Genomic DNA, 23,454 nt, shown 5'->3' with positions numbered 1-23,454 from the left:
GTCATAATTCTGACACCAATTGTTTCCACGGAGTGAATTAATCCTATGAATTTATAGCCAAGATGAACACATCATAAGCCAAAGGCAGAAGTGAATGAAGGAAACATAAAGCTCACTTGTGTATTCCCATGATTGCATGATGTTCCCCTGGCTGACCATGTCACCTGGAATTAGGGTGTATATGATCAGTGACACATCACTCTTCTCTAACCTTTATCTGCATCTTCCAGACAAGAGTCCCAGAGCCCAGGAATTGTAATCCCTTTACCCTTAGCTTCACTTCCCACGAAAAGATCCTTTCCATTACTTTGAGTTTATCAGATTTCTGTGCCCAGGAGGAACCGTAAAAATGACCTTGTAGGCCCTGGAGACCAAGTGTGCAGTGGTTCGGCTTTCCAATGGGTGCAGCTCCGGCCAGCCCTGCCGCCACTACATCCAGGGGCCACTTTGCCAGAGGCGTGGGCAAACTCGACCACGGTGCGGATAGTGCGCAGAATAGAAAGGCGGGACTCTCAGGGTGTGCAACCAAGGGATGCGTGGTCCCAAGGCAGCGCTCCGGAGAGAGACGCTGGCCTCGAAATGGCACGGCTTTTTATTGAGTGGGTTACAGGGGTGGGATTGCGTGGGACCAATTACAACCTTCAACCAAGGTATAATGAGGGGATGCACAACTTTTGAACCAATAATAGGTAACTTGGGGAGGAGGAATACATGATGAGGGGGTGGGGAAGTTATATAACTTAAAGATTGACACTTAACAGAAAGGTGGTAAACAACTATTATGGGATAGGGTTACCAGGACAACCAAGGTTTTGGCGGGAAAGTCTGGGGGAAGGGGAGAAGGGGAGAAGGAGAGGGAAGGAGAGAAGGAGAGGGAAGGAGAGGCCATCTTAAACAATAGTAATAATTACAAAATTATAAAACACAAATTATAAAACCAAACTGGAGCAGTGAAAACCCAATTGGAATTGAATTTAAGCACCACCACACAAGTGGTTTCATTCACAGACTCCTATAACAACCCAAGGATTTTATGTTTGAACTAGAGCATTTCAAAGACAATAGTGTTGATTGAGACTCAAAATAATATGTACTCATAGAAAGAATAGGATTCAAAGAATGAAAGACAGACAGCTATAATAGATCCCTTAGTAACCCATCCCAACAGATGGTTTCATGGATTTCCTCTCTGCACCCTTTAAGAAAGCAGAACAATATGTGACTCTTTTCCCACAGTAATTTGAACGTCCATGATAACAGTGTGCTAACAGTAACAGCACTTAGGTCCACCTTATCCACAGATTAACTTCCAGGATAGTATGCTCAGACTATCAGGTAGTTGTTGCTCAGGCAGTAAGCACACTCCTCAAACTTATCTGGTAGATGATTTTAAAGTAAGCTAGTCATTAATGCCTCATGTCACAGGGGCAACAGGCAAGAAGGAGCCATAAAGACACTTGCAGGCAGTTTTGCAAAGTTCAGCACATCACTCCTCTGGTCTTCTCAACCAACCAGGTTTGAGTCCAGTCCCAGGAAGCATCTGCATAAGAAGTTTGGTGGCACACTGGATAAATTCCTGTTAGAATTACAGGACTTGGTAGCAGAAGCAGCTCACTGTACCTCAACCTTGCCACGGATGTGTCCTAATCTCACTCTAGCAAAAAATCCTGCTGCTCAACCTCTTCCTGCTTGAAACATCTGGGAAGGGAAGGGAAGGGAAGGGAAGGGAAGGGAAGGGAAGGGAAGGGAAGGGAAGGGAAGGGAAGGGAAGGGAAGGGAAGGGAAGGGAAGGGAAGGGAAGGGAAGGGAAGGGAAGGGAAACTGATGCTGCAGCATAACATGGTTGCAACACACAGATTACTCTCTATCATTTGCAGGAAGAATAGGAAGCTGTTATGTTTGGCATTTGGGAGGAGAACTATTTCACTGTCCAATACTGGATATGTTTTTCTAGTCTAGGACATAAGTCTTTCACTCATTGCTCTCATATATCACTGACATTAGTATTAAAATCATTCCCTCCTTACATCATTGCTAGCAGGCAATTTTGAGAAGCAGGAGAACTTTCTCAGACACATTGTTTCCTCTCTAAAAAATGTGACAAATGTGATCTTTCCTTTACCAAAGACAGGTAATATTTCAAGCATATTCAATAACTCAAAGGAGAGAAGAAAAATGAAAAGGAAAGGGAAAGGGAAAAGGAAAGGGAAAGGGGGAAAAAAAAGGAAAAGCAATGCACAAATCAACTGTAAATACAGTTACTCCTGTAAAATTTAGGAAAACTTCTACCACTTCTACAAGGCATTCCTCAGGCAAAACTTCAGAGAAATAGGAGTTTTGCTTTTCTTTTTCTTCCCTCTTCTTTTCCTTTCTATTTTCTTGATAGAGAGTAAATTATTAATTGCTTATTTAGTATAAAATTGAATAATAAACAGCACTTAGACTTTGACTTTCTAACTTAAATTGCCAGTTGTAGCCCGGATTATTTTTTTTTCTGAAAGAAAAAGATACAGCCTCATAGGGAAATAAAGCAGTATAAGAAAGGGTGGTATAGGCTCTTACATTCCATTTGCATGTGCATCACATGAACTGCATATATAATACTCCTGATGCTGCCAATGAGAATTTTAAAGAGGATTTGCAGGTTACAAAGTGTCTGGCCTCACCTTCAAGGCTCAAAACTACTGAGGTCAGTAAAAACAGTGCCACAGGATTTAATCCTCTCTCAGTTTCTTTTGATAAAACCATTGAACCTGCTTATTATGGAAAAAGAAAACAACCTATAAACTACAGGCAGAACCTTTAAGATGGCTGTTGTCAGGTTTGTGGCAAAAAGGAATACAGAGGATTTATTCCTCTCTATGTGTTAGGAGGTGTAGGAGTTCCTATTCAAGGATCTTGCTTAGGCTCCTCTACTGTTTTGTCATGTTCAAAAAAACAAAAGAAATGTTTGCTCTTAAGTTAACATGCTACTGCAACTCTAAGCAATATATCAGGGCATTGGACCAAGAAGTGAGAGACCTAGTTTCCCATTTCATCTTCAGAGTCTCACACAACTCAAGACTGCCTTGCCCATGAGACTACAACCTGTGCAGTCGCCTTCTACTGAGCACTAAAAAGAGCTGGTGTCAGCAGAAGAGCAAACAGAGAAGGAAAGCTTGTGGCTAAACCACTAACTGCAGAGTGTGAACTCCTACTTCCAAAATTGTTTTGTTTTAATGAATGTTTATGTGGAAGAAGTGCTTCCAAGGAGTAGGAACTGCAATCTCAGATGCTCCCCCATCTCCATTTGAATACAATGAGGGAGACCTTTCCCAAATTCCACTATTCCCATCAGCATTTCTTTCCTAGCTCTGCACTGGCCACCCTTCAATCAGCAGCAGAAGACCTTTACTCCCAGCCCAGACAAACTCAGCATCCTCACAGCATGATTGTTGAGGAGTGACATGTGGAAATCCCCAGGAACATCCTTCAGATGTAGCACAGATCAAGTCAATGCCATTAGCATGTGTATCTCAGTGCACTTAGTGTAACATAACCTGCAGAATGGTAAAGCATGGAGAACACTTTTCTGAGAGAGATTATGTCTTTAAACAGTCAGCTAGGCATTTCTAGAATTCATGTCTTAAAGGAAAATAAAAGGAGATTTTTAATGTTTTTTACGAGGTTCAGTGAAAGAATTTCATTGCCTTAAATTTCAGTGTCTTTAAAAGATTCTGGCTTAAAAATTTTCAAAATACAGTTAGATGAAAGAAGCAGGACCAGGTTTCCTCCAAATATGTTCAAATAACACATAACCTTGGACAAGCTAGGACAGTTGAACTTAACTATATTTTTTGTATTCTTTTCATTTCTTTTTGCAAAGGCTTTTTTAAAGGATTATGTGTCACACTATCAATATTAAAACAGCTTCATCAGATACCCTAAAAATTTCATTACAAAGTATAGAACCCTCAAACAGCCAGAGACTTTCTGGATTATATATGTATGTTTCTTAAAAAAGAACTTTGCTTCATGTAGCTTTTTTTTTTTTTTTTTTTTTTTTTTTTTTTTTTTTTAATTTTCATTGTTTAAATAGTTACTCAAAACAAACAATAAAAAGCAACATATAGGGCAGCTGAACATCCTATATTCTGCATGAAAATTCTGTCCTTTTATTACCTACTCTTTTTATAATATAATGCAACTGTAACATGGGATATCTATTGTCAAGACAAAGTAACAACTCAGAGAAAAAGGTGTATTGTATTCTCTCCATCTTATCTCCAGGAAGTGATTTTGAAACCTTTGGGATTTAACTAAGCAGAAAGACACAGCTAACACAGCTAATTCAGCTGAACAGAAACACCACACTATAAGGCTTTGTTTGAGTCAAAGGCCACTGGAATCATGTAAAGACTTTCATCAGCTCCGACTTTCAAAACAGGCTTGTTTTGAAACCAAGGGGAGAACTATAGACTTATGCCAAACAATAGATAAGATACAGGAGGTGCACCTGGAGCTCTTTCTAATAACACAAGAACAAAAGGAGTTTAGGTTAAATTGAGAGACAACTTAAAATCATTTTAAGATATGTTCCCATTAATTTAGAGAACTGATTAGTTAAGGTTCATTGAAAGCCAAGATTCACTATTCAAAAGGAAAGGAACCAATATTTTTTAAGAAACAGTTCTGTGAAGTAAATCCTCAAGCAGATAGTGATATTTAATTTCTGCTTCTCTCTTCTTTTGCTCTTGGTGGTGGTTTATTTTCAAAGAGAATGAAATCAGAGACTAAGAATTTGAGAGTGATTAAGGATACAGAAAATAGGGAGCATAAAACTGAATTCATGCCAGAATATCATTGAAGACAGGGTTGAGGTGAGACTTAAATGTAACACCTTTATAGTGATAAAGTTCATTTAAATATAACAAACAAACAAATGTATGCAAAAATGGAGGACCTAACTTTAAAAATCTGACAGATCTGAATATAGGACATTGGAGAGTTAAAGACAGAAATATCTTTAACAAAATTAAAATTAAAACCAAAAAAAGTCTTATAGAAAACAAGGGAAATACATAATTCCCCAGAGGGGACACAAACAAATGAAGAACCGAGAATTCCTACATATATTGAGAGAATAAAGAAAAAATAAAGTGGAACCTAAACTGTAAATTTTCATACAGAAATGAACACTTCAGAAGTGTTTGTTGAACAAGACTTTTTCTTTTTTTCCTTGTATTTTATACTGATGGGTTTGTTAAAGTGACACAGCTGACTCCGTATCTTTCAAGTTCTGCTGACACAGCTGGTTTTCTCAAGATCTCTTGCTCAGAAAAAAGCTTCTTTGGAAAAAACCTCTTAGACATTTTCAAAACTCCCAAGAGTTTGCCTGTAAGAATGTCATTAAAAAAAAAAAAAAAAAAAAAAAAGCAAAACCAAAAAACCCACTCCAGTTGTTACTCATTGCAAAAATGCTTAGGTACAGACATTTTTCATGGGTTCAAGATAGTACAAGTTTATAGGAAGGCTGGCGTTTTAACCCATCTGTAAAATGTCAGTTCTAGGGGGAATTAACCTGTGGATGTCTTGGTTTCGACATCATATCTCTATTTTTTATCAAACATATCAAGAGAGGTGTTAACCCATGCAGTCCATATTTCTTAGACTAAAGAAGCCTAGTGTTAGTGTTTGAAGCTTGTGTAAAAACTAAAAATTACAGAGCAAGTACAGGTAGAACTGTAAAATCAGTCAAAAAACTGATTTAAGAATAATTTCACTATTATAGATGACAATTAAGGTAATTACAGCCCTTTTAAAGTGGAAACAAAAACTGTCTTGCAAGAGATAAATAATTGTATTATAAATCATTGGACATAACTGGCAAGATTATGCCCATTTAGGTTTTCCAACCTGAGTGAGAAAATAAATATTCAACTGCAATAAGCAAGTAAAAAACCCACAGAAGTCCTTTTTTGAGGTAATTTCAAAAACTGAAACTCCATTTTTTTATTATCAAGTATGAGTATGTTGTTTTCTGAATGTAGTCTTTTTTAACTGTAGATATGACCATTGTATGGAAATGAATACTGATATTTTTCCAAAGCTAAAATGTGTCAGCAGGTAACAAAATCCAAATTTAAATCATAAGATATATAAGCATTTTTTAATCAAATGCATATTATTCTATTACTACTTCACTAAGTTTTTCCTTTTATTTGTCTTTTTTTGCTGAGAGCAGTGCAGCATAAGCTAGCTTACTGATTGCTATACTGAAAATATTTTAGAGAAAAATAAGTACCTTGGAGTTTGTTACAAATTGCCATAACTTATCATCATAGAAATATTGTGCACTGTACCCGAAGTAAAAGGCAAAAAAATGTAAAAAGTAAATACTGATTTCTCTGCATAAAGTCATAGGAAGAGTGGGAAGTGGGCCAAAAAAAGTTCCATGGAACAAAATGATTGTATGCAATTTTCTATAATAACTGTAACTATAAAAATATTCTAATTAATAAGGAAATAACACAAGAAAAACTCCTGGCAAAGCCTCACCCATGCATTTTTTTACATAAAAAGGCATGGTTCAATCTCAAAAATTCTTGTTACATAAATAATAAGATATAAAAATATGCTGTTATATAAATAAAAGCCTTGCCTTTTACATACTGATTTGGGAGCTTCTTTTCTTTTTACAGTTATGTATATTTTTTGCTTTGTTGGAACATGTCCTTGATAATAACTCTTTCAGAAGAATAAACTGATAAATTTTGGCATAGTTATTTTTCCTGGCAGGGTTCTCCAATAATGAAATAAAAACAATGAAGTTTCTTTGCATGCATATGATGGTATGTCTTGATAACAATACTGGTAAATGTGCATCAAAGGAAAGAACATGTCATCCTGGATCTGTTCCGATACACCAAATTATTTCTAGAAGCCATTTTTAAGTCTCTGTTATTTTTGCTGTTAAGTAAAGGTGCCATTGAAAAAGAAATGTCAAGTCCCTTGGGCAGAAAGCAGAAAAGCTATACAATGTCTGTCCTGTTTGTGAACTCTGGTAAAGACCAATTAAGCCTTCAAGCAATACCTTGTATGTTTCCCCAGATGTAAAGGACTTTATCGTATCTGAAGTTTTCTTGCTTTTTCTCTTTCCTTTCTTTCTTGTTGCCTGCTAAAATAATTAAATCTTGGGAGACAGAGCAGGAAGTCCATACTTTCCTATGGCAAACTTGATTCTCTCCTTGCATTTTCGTATAGTAAAAATACACTATAGTCCTACCTCAAAAAGTTATATTGGAATATTTATAGTTTCTAAAGATAATGTAACACATCAAATACCTGGTTGTACCAGGGTCAATCCAGACTGGAGGATGAGCAGATTGAGAGCAGCCCTGTCCAGAAGGACTTGGTAGTGCAGGTGGGTGTGAAGCTGGACATGACCCAGCAGTGTGCACTCTCAGCCCAGAGAGCCAAGCATGTCCAGGGCTGCATCCAAACCCCATGGGCAGCAGAGGAGGGAGGGGATTCTGCCCCTCTGCTCTGCTCCTGTGAGACCCCACCTGCAGTGCTGCATCCAGCTCTGGGCTCTCAGCACAGGAAGGACATGGATCTCATGAAGGTAGTCCCAAGGAGGCCACCAAGATGATAAGAGGGGTAGAGCATTTCTCCTATGAGGAAAGCCTGAGAGAATTGTGAACAGCCTGAAAAAAGAAAGCAAGAGAGTAGCTGAAAAGTACTGTACTTGAAGAGACCCTATAAGAAGGGTGGATAGAGACTATTGACAAGGGCATATAATGACATGATGAGGGGGAATGGCTCCAAGCTTAAAGTGTAGGTTTTGATCAGATATTAGGAAGAAATTCTTGGCTGTGAGAGTGCTGAGCCACTGGAATATGTTGCCCAAGGAAGTTGTAGATGCCCCATGCCTGGGAAGGTTCAAGCCCTTGTTGGATGGGGGTCTGAACAACCTGGTCTAGTGAAAGGTGTCTCTGGTCGTGGCAGAGCGGTTGGAATAGGTGGTGTTGAAGGTCCCTTCCAATCCAAGCCATTCTAAGATTGTGTGATTCTCTGAAACATAAGTAGAATTATCATCTTGAACTGTGAACTAAGCAGGTTCTGCAAGCTGTGTATGAACATTATCCGCAAGTTTTGTCTAGTCTTTGGTAGAACAAAGGTTTTAAGAAGAGACTGCATACAATAAGAGATGGTGTACATTTGGTCTGATACTATTTCTTAGAATTTGTGTCAGTCTTGAACATGTACCTTAGAATAGAGCTAGAAAGAGCATAGTGTGCCAGCTTGGGTTAACTTAACTTTCATTGAGGAAGAGAGCTGAACTCCACAACCACCTTATAGAGAACATGTGAAAAGTGATACTTTGGTGCACATAAACCTTAAAGTGTAGTAACATAAATTCTAAAGCAGTAGTCTTTAGAATTTAGAAACACCGTTATTTGTGATTAGTGTTTTTTTCCTTTAAGGCAGGGCTTTTTTTCTACCATTTTTGCTTTCTGGTAGTATTTGAACTTGAAAACAGAACAGACTCTTCAAGTTTCTCCTTGCATAAAAATACTTTGTACCAGACACCTATCTCTATGGAAAAATGTTTTGCTCACTGCACTCCCCATATTCTGCCATCATTATCCCACTGAGTCTTCCTCCCTCAAATATTCCCAATTTTTTTTTCTTGCCTTGAACTAGTATGTGTAACTCTCTCCTTAAGATTGCTGAAAAATCATTCTGGTTTTTCAGTTGGGGTTTGTGAGGTTTTTTTCCATCTAGGTTTTGCTGTTATTTTCTTTTTTTTGGTGGTTTCTTTCCCCCTGCTTCCCCCGATGACCTTTTTTTATTTTAAGCATTTGGAAATGTAAAAAATGAGAACTGTAATTATGTTGCAAGCCATAGGCACCATGAACTGTCCAGAATAAACAGGGATGAGCACAGAGTATAAACAGGATGTAGCACAGAGCCAGCCTGCCAAATTGAAGCCACAAATCACTTTTTTTTGAGCACTAAATGTAGCAGAAATTGCAACTTTTCCTTCAAATAACCCTTATGAGAACAGAAGATGACCCATAAAATCTTGGACATCTGTAGTGAAATCCAGTTCAACTATAAAATAGCTTAATGATGTTTATATATGAGTGGATATCCAAAAATACCTTTGCGTTGACACATGCAGACAGGTAGAGTGAGGATGACACATCTGCCAAGTTGGTAAGTATTTACTATCAGGATAGACAGTTTGCCCTGAATCCTATTGATAGCTTTGAAATACCTAAGCTCCATGAGATGAACTCAGCCCAATGACTTCTTTTGCATGTGGACAAGTGTACTAGGGAAGAAACAGTATGCTGCTTTCCACATTATTCGCAGTTGTCAATGCCAGCAATTTTTAAACACTTCAGTGATGATCAATACAAGAAGCTTGGAAGCAGTGTACAGTTCACAAATTACCAAAAAAGGAGCACAGTATTTCACCGTATGTCCCTGTATAGGTAAGTAATTCCTATGCCCATTCGCTCCTCGTATTTCCTAATAAAATCTCAGAAGCAGTCACCTTAAACACAAAATTACATGGTTTTTAAAAACATTTTTTGCACTTTACATATAAGTGTTCTACACAGGTGAAGTGTAAAATTCAGAAAACTGGATTTTGAATAAAACACATACGTTTTTCATCTGGATGTATAAAACCTTACGGTGAATACCTTAAGGGTGTGTACAATGCATGCTTTTCATTTACGTGGGTCATAAATAGAAAGCAGAAACTTTTATGGAAACATGTTTTAAGTTGATCACTGTGTCTGAACAGAAAAAAAATCCTTTAAATTGTTTTCTTGTGCACTGCAATCTCAAAAGAAATGTAAGCAAAGGGAAGATAATAATCCATCAGAAACTCCTAGGTGCCAGGGGTAAAATTGGTGAGCTCGTGCCCTTATGAAAGAACACATTCTGAAAGTGACCTTTCTAAGAGAACATATTAAACACACCTTTTTCCTTTTTTGCCTTCCTGTCAATTAAATGGTGACTATCTTACTGTGATCTTGTTTGGTACAGTGACAAAGAATGCCTTCTAAAACTCCCTAGGCTTCCTCTGAAAAATAATCTACAAGTTCTGACAGGAATTGCAAGCGCTCAATCATTTAAATTGTGCACACTCTTTCTCACACCAGCGCATGTGCATAAGAATCCATGTTAAAAGTCTGGAAATACAGATTATGAGTTACTGTAGTCCCCAGTTAAATGCTCTTAAATTCCAATTCTAACAGTTCAAGGGGTTTTTTATTCTTTGTTTTGTTGGTTTTTCCCCTTTTGGAAGTCCTTTGAGAAATTCCAAAAAGTAATTTTATAAGTTGCTAGTGTTACAGCATTTAAGGCTCAGCTTATAACACAGCACCTGCTGCTTTCTTATGTTGACTAAGATGAGAGGCCACAATATATTCAGTCTTTGATTCCCAGTAGTATCTTTGGAACATCTCGTTGCAAGTTGAATAGCTGCTTCTGCAGTGCCATTGGTAGTGAGTGGGGATTTGTAACTAAAATACAGCATCTGTATTGCTGTACAACAGAGAATGGAAGGCAAGGATTGTGACTCTTTAAAGTAATTCTTTATCACTTATGTGTCTCACAGAGATACTAAAATAAATGAAACTATTTTCAGACAAATACAGTGCAGATAAATGCGCTTAAAGTAAAGCCAGTAGATCACACTATGCATTATCCAGTGAAACTCAACAATCTGCAAATGCATTCACTTGAGTAAACAGCTTTATACACAGCCGGCCTCATAAGTAAATACTTAGATGCTTCAGCTTTAGAGTTTTAAATAAATATTTTAAGGTAATGCATTTTTGATTAGTATTTGTTAGGGGAAAAAATGAAATGGGAGAACATTTGGAAAGATAAGGAATTGTGGGCTAAGCAAGATTAAACCCTGAATTCAGTTTCAATACAGTATAAACAATATAATACAGAGATGAATATGCCTAAGCACAATAATAAAAAAAGATATATTTTTCAAAAATTAATAAGATTTTAAGAAAATTATGTGTTAAAATTCTTGCCAATTTCATGTTTGTCTAGAACGCAATAATCTGAAAACTATGTGAATCAAGGATTTTTAGATATTCCAGTTCATATGTATACTATATTGTGCCCAAGATCCCAGGGATATAAAAAATGCTTAAATGCAAAGTTTAAACATATTATGTGCAAAAAGGTTTAAAGAATTCTATATAACTTTCAAAAATTAAAGCCAACAGCCCTTTTAGCCACTTTGTATTATGTCATTCTTTACTGTAATCAATCATATATGCCTTTTTTAGGGGAAATGAAAAAGAGAAGTATTTATTTTGGAGAATAAATAAGAAACTTCAAATATCAATACAGATAAATACTTAATGATATCACTTTAAGTATACTGGGGATATTAAATTAACTGATGAAGCCTAAGACACAAAATCAGCTGAAGATACTGGTAGTGGTGTAGATGGGAACCCTACTGCTGCTTATGAGATGTAAGAGAACACTTCAATGTCTTTCTCCAGTTATTCAGGATATAACCAACTTCTCTGACCCTTCTTCTGATCTACATACTGGCTTTCCATAGAATATGAAATCACAGTCTTTACCTCTATATCCTCTAAGGCAATTTAAAATACATTTTAAAAGATTTGGAAGTGAAAAACCTAATAAGTGTTTTGATTTCTGTGGAAAACTGGACCCTCTGTGGTATATATCACAGTCATCTGTGGTAGACAACATCTATTACAGGTTTAACTGAGTGAAAAATAAATATTCCATTCCCCCATTCTTCCCTCCAGTCTTACCACTCTCACATCCAGCCAACATGCACAAGCAGACCCAGAGAAACACACAGAGCATCTCTTGCTCCTGAAATAAGGGGAAAGAACATTGCTCCAGAATTTTTAGAATATAATTTTCAAGAACATTCATACTTATATGTAATTCATTTGTTGTTACAGGCTCTTTAGAAGGAATAGGCAGGACAGAAGGGCAGGGAGGTGGTGTTGTATATAATGGAAGTGCTAGAAGGTATGGAGCTCTGGACTCGGATATGAGGAGAACTGACTTCAGGCTGCTCAGGGAATTAGTGAGTGAAATCCCCTGGGAAAATGTTTTCGTAGGTTCTGGGATCCATCAGTTTGCTCACTTGTTAAACATCACTTCCTAAGAGCACAGGAGCAGGCAATTCCCAAATGTTGGAAATATAGCAGACGAGGAAGAAGGGAGGCTTGGCTGAACAGGGATATCTCTCAGAAATAAGGCAAAACCATGAAGGTGTAAACCCAGTGGAAGGAAGGTCAGGTGACACAGGAAGAATACAGAGATGCTGCTTGCCACTGTAGGGAGAAAATAAACACTGCCTAAACTCAACTAGAGCTGAAGCTGGCCAAAGCAGTGTAAAAGCGCTTCTGTTGTCCTGCTATGTATGAGGATGGTCACCTCACAAACAGGGAAAAAGCCAGAAATGTTTAATGCATTCTTTGTCTCTGTATTCAATACTGATGATGGACCAAGGGGTTACCCTTGGTCCTCTGAACTGGAGGACCATGACTGTGACAATGATGAACTTCCAGTTGTCCCTGAAATTGTAGGATCTGCTGCTCCAGCTGAATTTTCTTTAAATCTATGGGGTCTCATGGAATTCATCAGAGAATCCTCAAAGAGCTTGTTGATGTCATTGCAGAGCCTCTCTTGAGGGTTTTTGAGTGGTCTTGGAAATCTGGAGAGTTTCCCCAGCTGATTGGAAGCTCGTGAATGTTGTCCCAGTTTCCAAGAAGGGCAGGAAGAATGACCTATGTAAACATAGGTGTGTATAAAATATACTCTAGCAACAACCACACTGTTCATCCCTGTCTCTTGTGGGAGAGAATAAACAACATGGGACATATACTAACAGTGCAACTTAATTGCTCTTTCAAGATGCTGGTGAACACTGTAAGAAAACTGATATGAAAGAGATAAAGTTAACCTGCTTTTTTAAAGACTTCTGGAAGCTCATCAAATAAAGATGCTAGGTCCATAAACACTGCCAAATTGCACACCATATAGTTGTAAACTGTAAGACAGCTCCTTTAAATTTCTAAATGTTACTCAAGGGCGCAACTATTACAGACAATTTAAATTTCTGGGTTGTGAATGTAGCAATGCGCTGGCATTTCTTCTGTAAGATGAAATACTGCACCTTTACAAGCCTTCTAATAAATCCACTGGCTGAATAACAGACTTATAGTAAGCAGGAATATTTGTGTGAATCCTACACAGCCATGGTTTAAAAATGCTGAGAGAGTTGCCAGCTGGATGGAAAGAGATGAAAACCAACACAGTATTGTGAATGCTACACTATAATTTTCATAGAAAAAATACATTTTAAGACTTTGAAAAAAAAAAAGGAAGAATGACTATCTTACTTAAAAAAATCCAAAGCAAATTACCAAAAAACTCTGTGTGGGTGTGTCCCCTGGACTTCAGAAGAGAGGGCAGAGAGAGCTGTGGCCACTAGTTCAATAGTTTGAATCTGAGTGAGAGCAGCAGAAAGAAGGGTTCACTGAAACAATTTATTGAAGATACATAATACATGTTGAATGAACAATAAATAACTAACTCAACTATTATGATGCAAAAAAGCACTTAAATGATCATGATTTTATTCATACAATGCATAGAAATATATGTTTAATAAAACATCTGCAGTAACTTTCTAATTTCTGGAGCACCATATCTGTACAACTAATCACCAAATATGTATTTCTAAAATAGGTCACAGAATATCTTCCCTGTTATACAGATTACATCATTAATATTTCCCATTTTACTGTATTTCACTAATGCTGTGACATTTCTTCCAAGATATTTTTGATTATCATATACAGTAATTCCATATATTTTTAAAAAATATTTGTCCATTCGAAATTGAACAACTGACTATATCACATGTTGTATATTGTTCAGAACATACAGTGCAATATAGAACTAGAGAATACAGTTAAACTCAAAAATACCTTTCCATTATTAATTTTACTGCTAAAATTTTTGGCAAAGTAAGGCACCAACAGAAAAAAAATGGAAGAGATTTTAAAAAAACCTATTTCTGACTCGCAGTATCAAGACACAGGAATTATTTAAATAAATCAGATGTGTAATCTTACAAAGTTTTAATGGTTAATATTCCTGCCTATTTCCTTTTTAAGAAATTTCTGTTTGAAGAAAGAAAGGTGGATTATATCACAAAAGAAAAATGACAACCAACATAGTGGAAGTTAAAAGCTCAAACTGCCTTAGTGGCAAGTGACAGTATAGAAAAGAAAACTCAGAGATGCTTAAAATCCACACTAAATCATTTTTATAACCACTGTAATCTTCAGGGTGACCTATTTACAGAATTTTCTTCGTAGGTTTTCTTGAGGGTTTTTTATATTGCCAAGACAGCTAGGATTATCTCAGTGTTCAATCTAGTTTGCTAAAGTAGGATAAGGTGCCATAACTACTTTTTGCTCAAGAATTAACTGTTGTCAGCTCAGTGCCTCTATAAACTGCATGGTCAGAGAATGCAAAAATCAAACCAATAATTTTTCTGACCTTGGGTTTTTTGGTAAAATACTCAGTGATTAACATGCTTCTAAAAGACATGTGTCTAACCCACAGTTAAGTCTTCTGGGAACATCTAAGTGGTTGTTTGAGGTTCATACCAGTCCTCTTTTAAGTAATAAAAGAGTTTAGTATACTGCAGTAAAGCACAGAAATATTCATGCTAGTTCAGATTCCTGTAGAAAACCTGTTACCTTGAGCTCATTTACGCAGCTCTTTCTCAGCATATTCTGTCTGTTCTGTAGATTTACCATTGGGAAACAACAGACATTACACACAGCTTTTTCTGTCACTTCTTCCCCATTTTACGACTTAACAGATTTCTTAACAGCTTAATATACCTTGATTATATTTTTATTCTTCCTAATTTAATCTGAATTTCTCTCAATTTTCTTCTTCCCTCCTAAAGGTTTCCTCATTGTTTAAACAAGAACACCATTTTATCAAAAAAGCACTTTGCTAATATAAATCAAAACAGCTGGGAAATTGGAATCTCTAAAGAGGAAAACTCAGGGTACCTTAGAAATCCAAAAGCAATCTTCTGAAACACAGTTTTTAATCATATCTTTCTATTATTGCCAGATTAATAATCATTATTATGAGTGTCTTTCCATTTTTGGAAAGGAAGCAACTCTGAATGTGTATCATCTCACAAATAGCACTTACTCATAACAGAATGCAAATTTCATCTCCTATTCCATACCAGTCCCCTGATTAGGAATTCTGGAGTAGATTTTATGCATCTCTTTAGATGGATACTTTCCATTCCTCTCTATGACATTAAGATGTTAGTTATTACAGAGGAATAAGAGTATTTTACATCTTCATGGTTTCTCTCCTAACACCATTCAGTAACAGCTAAAAGTAGTCACGTTTATATTTCCAGCAGCACTCTACATAATGCCAATACACAAGAACTTTTAGCCATCCCCTTAATTAATTTACATCAACAAAGTGTCTTGAACCTCTGGGTGATTAAATATGGTTTTCATTCAGTAAATAATGGACTCAGTATCTCATTTCTAAACTAAAGGGAAAATCTAAATTATGATGTTGATCCTGTTTTTATTTCTCTGGATCTGTATGCATAGCCACATTTTCCTCTTCCTCCAGCATTCATCTTTTGTTTTGTACAGTCTAGAGGTCTTCTAAGTCACTCTGTAGTTTTTTTTTTTCTCCATGTGCTGTCTTTGCAGAAGGGACTTGGTGATGTCTTAAGGCAGTTTCTCTGTAGATTATCTTGAGTCATCCAGTTCTGTGTTCTGCACAGATGTTGGATTGCAACCATTCCAAAACTTATTTGAACATATACAGCTTGGGGGGATAAGGTAAAAATATTACTGTATTTGCTAGGTTTTTTAGTAAATATAACTATTTATCAAATAACTTTTGATTTTATGCAACACATAGACAGTGGATATTCAACCTCCCCACTGTTACTGTTATCTCTTTTTTTTTTTTTTTTTTTTTTTTAACAACACAATCTTTAAGTCAAAAGAGCAGTAATGTATGCCATCTATGAATGTCAATATCATATATGATATTAAACATTTCACTTTAACTATTGGCTGTATTTGGATTTTTGTTGTTTTTTTACTACTTACAAATTATCCAGACTCAGCATTAACCCTATACATATCCAGTGTGTAGAGAAGTAGTTGATTTTCTGTAGTCTTGAATTTAATCATTGTTTGTTAAGGAGAGTTATCATCACTTGGGACCTTGTTGTCATGAGTTTGGAAAACCAAACTAGCTGCCTGCCTCAGACTGTCCCATTTGTGTGTAACCAAAATCTCCCTTGTGAACACATAATTAGTGATGGTAGGAAACCGGAGTTATGAAACCATGAGGCATTCAAGCATCTCAAAATTTCATATACAGAAGGCAAGTTTGTATATTTCTTTCTTTTAAAAATAGCAAAAAAAAATTTCTTTCTCTTTTTAATCAATGTGTAACAGTTCCACTCATGGAAACTTTTAAGGTACTCCTATAGAGGAAGTTCTGTAACATCCATCTGGACTCAAAACCTGTGAACCACAAAAGAGAGAGATGAGACAGAAAGGAATTGGACCTGAATGAGGGCAGTGAGAGATCAACGTGAGACTGCCAGAGTTGGGTGAATTTCACAAGTGATTTGATTTTCTGGTCCTCTCACTTTGGAGAGAAATCTCCTGGCTCTGAGAAATATTTTCTAGCTAAAGATCCATCAAAACTGGCAGGTGCCCATAAAAAGGATGGGTTTGTCAAATCAGCACTTTACAAAGAAAAACTGTTTAAAAAAAATCTTAACCAGCTGCCATCCTTATTATACAGGCTTTGCAAAAGTTTTCATTTACTTAAACCTCAAAAATGTAAAATTATAAAAAGAGAGCCCTTTATCTCAAGGCTTAAAATTAATTTTGTCTGGTCTCGGCTGTTTGTTTTAAAAGTTTGTTCTATAAATCAAACAACTGTACCTTCTATTTGTTCCCTGCCTGGAATACACTTCTAGGACTAAACATTTCAAAATAATATGATTTATATCCATACATACAGTCAGATGCATGTGTGACATAACAGTGGAAAAATATCAGTGAATTGTAAGCACAGATTAATAAAAACAAAGAAATCACCTCTGTTGTTCTGGACACACTGGAGTTTAGTATTCAACTAGTATTCAAGGGGAAAAAGAAATATATATACATACATCAAAGTGCTTTGAGCCATGGAGATTAATTTTGTTGATCGATAATGTGTGGGGTGTTTTCTATTTCCCAAAGAATTGTACTTGATCTTTTCATTTGCAATCAGCTACATTTGAAAGGCCAAAGCAGTATCAGTGGAAGAGCAATCTCATCCAAGATAAAAACCATCGTCTTTAAAAAAGAAGGAAAAAAAATAAATAAAAAACAAAAATAACCCAAACAAAACAGAAATCTTTTCCTGAAGGCAGTAATTCATCACATACATAGATATTTGGGTAAACAACCACTCTCAAGCTTCAGGTGTATGGGACTGGAATTAATAAAGCTACAGCTACAGCATGAAATTCACAGTATCCAAGATAATCAGAGTTATTTCCTGTACTTTATTTATGTATTTTAAAAATCTAACTCCTGGAACTAACAGTTGGAAGCTACATCAATAGAAATATTTTGCAGTAAGTAGACTCACTCTAAAAGATAATGAAAACAGGAAACAAACTATTGAATTTTGTTGAATGTTTTCTTTCAGGAGCATAATCTTAGTAGTTACAATTATAACTAAAAAGAGATTTTTGATCAAAACCACTTAGTACTTAGGGCCAACAATAAATATAGTGATAAGGCCTGTATAATTAAGGATCAATGCTTTAGATTCTCTCTAAAGATGAGAAGAAATTATTCAAGGTTTTCATGAGAAAAAGATTAGAACATGCATCACTTGCGCCAATTCAACAGTAAAAGCATTAATTTATCTTTTTGTTTGTTCTGAATTTGTTTGTTTTGTAGGTATGTTATTAAAAACATGCTAAACAGATGTTAATTTCTGCTCCTACTAAAACTCACGGTTAATGAGATTTAGGTGACCAAAGGGAAAAGAACTAAGAGGGAAGTGTGAAACTCAAGAAACACAGGAAACTGTGTTTCTTGTCACCTTCTGTTCTCTGGAGTCCTGAAAGATGACCAGAATTGTATTTCTGCGGCAGAACATAGTGGACAATGAAATTATTGGGCTAATTTTATTTTTTCAAAATTGGTTTGTTTTCCATCAAATGAAGCACTCAAACTGTTGTAGCTGGATCAAGAACAGGTCTTGAAACTAGAGTATATATTCTCAAATCTTAACTGGTTGTAGGAAGCTCAGGTAAATTATCCTTTGTAAACAACAGACTTAACCACAAATGCTTAGGGCACATGAACTTTTCATAGACTGCAAGGCTTAATCTGCCACTTCAGGTGTGTTTAACCTGTTCCTGCATCTGTCTCACATTTATTCCCTCACTTTCTGCCATAGAGCTCTGTGTACAACAGGAGCTGTGCTCTGCCACTTAGACCTGAGAAGTTGGTCTTGGCAAACTCAGTAGCTTTTATTTTACATTTAGGTAAGGTATAAATGTACAAAATGTTGTAGAGATTTCCTGGTTTTTTTCATTTCTGTATGAAATCACACTGAAGAAGCAGTGATCTTAAAACATTCATCAACTTTCAAATCGTCTTTCAGGGTGATGATTACATGAAGATTACTCCCTATAAATTGCAAAGTAGGCAGCTTTAAAGCACTATTATAGTATGACCATGATCATTTGGAGCTCATTTTGGAAATAGTGTTTAAATGCTTCTGAGAAATTATCATGTTTTGAAGAACTGCTATATTCAGAATTGGCAAAAGTGGCAACTTAAAAACGTGTTCACCTTTAAATTGCTATTATTAGTTTTTTAGTAAAATATAAGTGTCTTGTATCTTAATCACAGTATCTTAAAGCAAAATGAAAGGGATCTTCACCACCATTCAAAAAAGAAACCATGAGCAACTTTAGAGAAACCCATTTTTTTCAGAGTTTAAAATACTTTTAACACATTTCAGTAACATTTTGTGCACAAAGTCATGGTAAGAGAGGGGTTTTTTATTTTGTTTTTATCTTCTTCTATCTTTGGGTTTTTTCCCCCTCACTGTTTTGGTTTGCTTTTACTTGTTGGTTATTTTTGTTCTTTTTTTTCTCTTATTCTACATCAAATTTAACACTACAATTAGTCAATGACACTTTCTGAAGTGCATAAATTCTAAGCCATCTTAGAAGGATGTCAGTAGGTTGTTAAGTACAGGAATGGTATTGTGCAAATGTGATAGATAACATTCTCAGCTGTTGCAAGTTCATAATTTCACTATTTTCCAGGAACCACCAAGTCACCTGTTTACACAAATTAGGAGTTAAATATCACAGATGCTCTATACAACAATTTTAACAGTAATATGGCAATATTATATACAGTCTACTAATTGCTGGCAATTTCAGCCATCTGTTAATTATAACAGAAATCCTTAACTCTACATAGATACTGGTTGCTGCTGTGTTCAATCTTAACCTTTGGAAAGTGGGGAAAACATCAGCACCAGCTGCTTGGACTAGAAGTGATATGTGCAATCAGCCCATTTCTTTATTTATACAAGACCACTTTTGTTGATCACTGTCATGCTGAGATTTGCTGACAAAAAATCTGGGCTGAGAGTCACAGTCACCCAAAGTGGCAGTAAGTCTGAGTAGTCCTAAAACTGCTCTAGTTGTTGATAAGTTTTCACTTTAGAATCCAAGATCCCATGTTAGGAAATCTCGCACTGACTTGGGGGTTTGTTGTCATAGCTCTCCTTTTGCCAAGATTTTTTAACTGAAAGTCAATTTTCTGTCTCAGTAAACTAAAACAATAAAACTCTGATTTATTTCCCTGAAACTAGAGTCTGGCAATAAAACAAAGCTGATATGATTAAGCGTATCTCCAGATGATGGCCACAAAGATAAATAAAAACAATAAATAGCATAAACAGTTCAAGGTTTGTTGAAGAATATACCAAAAGAGATGATGTTGCTAAAAAAAGCTTTTCTTAAAGCTTCAAAAATATCAAGCAGATTGCAGTTTTTCCAAGTAATCAGTTCTAGAAATCAGCTTCCAGCATACAAAATAAAATGCTGAAAGATAACATACTGTGAAGCCAACATGCAGGGAGCGATCAAATGAAGACTACCAATTCTCTGCAGAGTGCATTTCTTACAGCTATAGAGAAAAAATTTGGAAATTATTAGTCAGGAAGTAAAACAGAAAATCAGAAGAAGAAACAAGGAGTGAAACAGCGTACAACCACAAGATTAATTTAAAATATAAACATTTCTTATATTGCTGAGTGTAAGCATATTTCAAACCCAAACGTCCTGATATTTCCTAAAATAATACTATCTTGGATGAGTTTTTTTCATGTGTTAATGAATAGCGTTTAGAATGTTAATGTTATACTAATGGATTCCATTGGATGTATGTTGACCTTATTTGAAGAGCAATTAAATAGTTGATAGGTGTATTGCATGCTACTCTGCATATGCTAGGAATACTTAAAGAACTGTTTATCACATTGCATTCCTTCACTTTGATCTAGTTCAAAGTGAAGCATTTAGAAAAAACAGAAATGTTATCCAGTGAGCAAATAATTAATAAACTTCTAGTTCTGTTGGGGTTTTGTGGTTTGTTTTCCTACCAGAAACTGATGAAAAATAGGGAAGAGAAAAAGAAAAAAAAAAAAAAGGACGAACAAACTCCACCTTCAAAAGCAAGCAAGCAAGAAAGGAAAACCCTCCCCAAAACCCCATCCAGTTTCTTCTCAGCTGTACTCTAATACTAGAAAATTCAAGGAAATGCATATGAGCAAGTGGAACAAGTGAAGACTAAGTTCCTGTCCAATAAACTGTGACTTGGAAGGACAGTGATCTCTACTAGGTTAGGAAAAGATTGGTGACTGAACTACACCAACTGTTCATTTTAAATATCATCAGCTTTTAGTCATTTTAATTGGGAGAAAACCTACTATTGCATATGAAAATTAAGATGATTTCTACAGTCAAGAAATGAGTGATGCAGTATTCATGACAGTTTCCAAAGGAAAAAAAAATAATAGTAAATTGACCATAAGGATTTCAGCTTTTTCCACAAATGTAGCAAATATTAATTTATTTAAAGTCATGTCATTCCCTTTCTATTTTACAAGCAAAATTGAGTTTAGTTTTAATTTCTGAAGGAATAAAGTTCAGTAGAATATTGTTCCAAGATATTCATTATTTTTCAAATGCCTGCTTACCTATTAATATTCTAGGCTGCCAGGTTCAAAACCATGCAGAGACTCGGGCTCAGAGGCCACAAGATCCAGACGTACTGTCCCCAAATTGGAGGCTCCCATTCCAAATGGTACCTGGTACCACTGAATCTGGACATCTCAAAATCCTTGTGGGGATCCTAGAGTTCCTTGCCAGTAGTGTTCAAACATTTCAAACTAGAAGTTTAGGGGTGCTCCCTTAAAAATCATAGAAGAAGCCTAAGAATTTAGATTTTAAGGGGTTTTCATTAAGAATATTTCTATGCAAACCAGTTTGAATTACTGTTTAGTGAAATGTTTGCCTTCCATAATTCACTTTTTTTTTTTTAAGAGATTTTGACTTTTTAATAACTTCCTAATTTCCCAATCAATTAAAATGTTTTGTTGTTGTTTGAAAAGTAATGTTGTTTCTTGTCTGAATGCATGAACAGATTTATATGCAAACAGTGAAGTGTGTAACAAAGAACCTTTGCTACTGGTAAAGTTGAATGACACCTTTAACAAGAATAAAAAGCTTCTCAGATATTTAGCAATTAAATAATTCAATTTAAAGTACTTATAGGATCAAGAGACTTCACTATGTGTAAACAAATTGAAGTTTTGCCTCCTAAAACTGTAAATTTTCCTTTTAAAATTTGTTGTCAACATCAGGCCAAATTTGAGTCTTTTATAGGAACTAGCATGTAAACCTAGTAATTCCTCTGAGAATAGACTTTGATCAATCTAAAAACCCTTGAACCTGACATTCTGTGACAGGAGAAGAAAAAATAAGAAATATACTTTTTAAAATGTGTTATAGATTGATAGAGAAATTCATGCATGTTTCAGAGGCTTAGATACCACTTTAATCTTCAAGTAAAGAGGCATTTTACATTTTGGAAATCTGCAATCAGCTCACACTTGATGGATCGATGGAATAGAACCAGAAAAGGCTGATGAAGCAACAGGCAGAATTTATATTAGCGTATAGCTCGTTAACCTGGCAATTGTATTTTAGATGAATTAATGGAAAAAGGAAGCAAGGTATTAATAAAAGTATGTACGTGCATTGTAAGATTTGTACTACCAAAATTACTCCCTCAAAATACAACACTGAGCATTTAACTGATTCTTCACTAGGGGAAAGGAGGAATAGAATCTGCCAGTCATTAAAATGGAAGGCATATAGCACCTGGGCTGTCTGGAGATGAAATTGGATTTCTCTGTCTGGACTCTACAGATTCCTTTTCATTCCACAAAGCAAATTGCTTTGCCTTAACTTTGTATTAAGCAGGAAAGGATTCATCTAACATAGGTAGTGGTAAAAGCTTATTCAGTGTACCCACCACTGAACCCCAGGCATTGGAATACCAAGCTCTTGTGAAATGCTGGATTCATTTCACAAATATTTTATACAAGTTTAGTTGTGCTCATTTACAGCTCCTTTATTTTCTCTGCTGTGGAATTCTCTGCACTATTTTTTTTAATTTTTTGTTATATTTCCCTCACTTTTTCTATTTTATTGACAGCTGCTATATTTTTACTGCAGGAAAAAAAAGACAGTAAATGCAAATTACTGCATTTAAAATAGAATATTGCAAAAGAACTTGAAGCTATTTCAATCCTGCCTTTTGCTATAGTTAGCTAATAAACTGACACCCCCTAGCATTATACATAACTGTACTGTCCTTTTATCTATTCAAGGATAACTGCTGACATATTATTAATAATAATCACTACCACAAACATGAATTCAAAATGCAAGATAATATATCCTTTAAGGATCTTTAGCAGGTAGAAGCACTCTCATTATTTTCTCTTCAGCTCTCTTTCTAAAATAATTTATTTTCACATTATAAAGGCTTCCTCTTTTCACATAATAAAGGCTATCATCATTGTTACTCTTTTCTAGTTCACTGCTCTAAGTGGATCATCTTTGAGCATTTTAATTTCAAGAGATGATAAAATACTTTATCTCTTCTTAACTCAAGATCTTAAGATGTTTCCCAGAGTTCAGCTGTGACATGCAGGGAAAAAAGAACCCCTTTATGACATTTAGTA

The sequence above is a fragment of the Zosterops lateralis genome, assembly GCF_965231275.1.
Source record: "Zosterops lateralis genome assembly, chromosome: 4".
In the NCBI taxonomy this organism is placed as follows: Eukaryota; Metazoa; Chordata; class Aves; order Passeriformes; family Zosteropidae; genus Zosterops; species Zosterops lateralis.
This window is presented reverse-complemented; position numbering follows the sequence as displayed.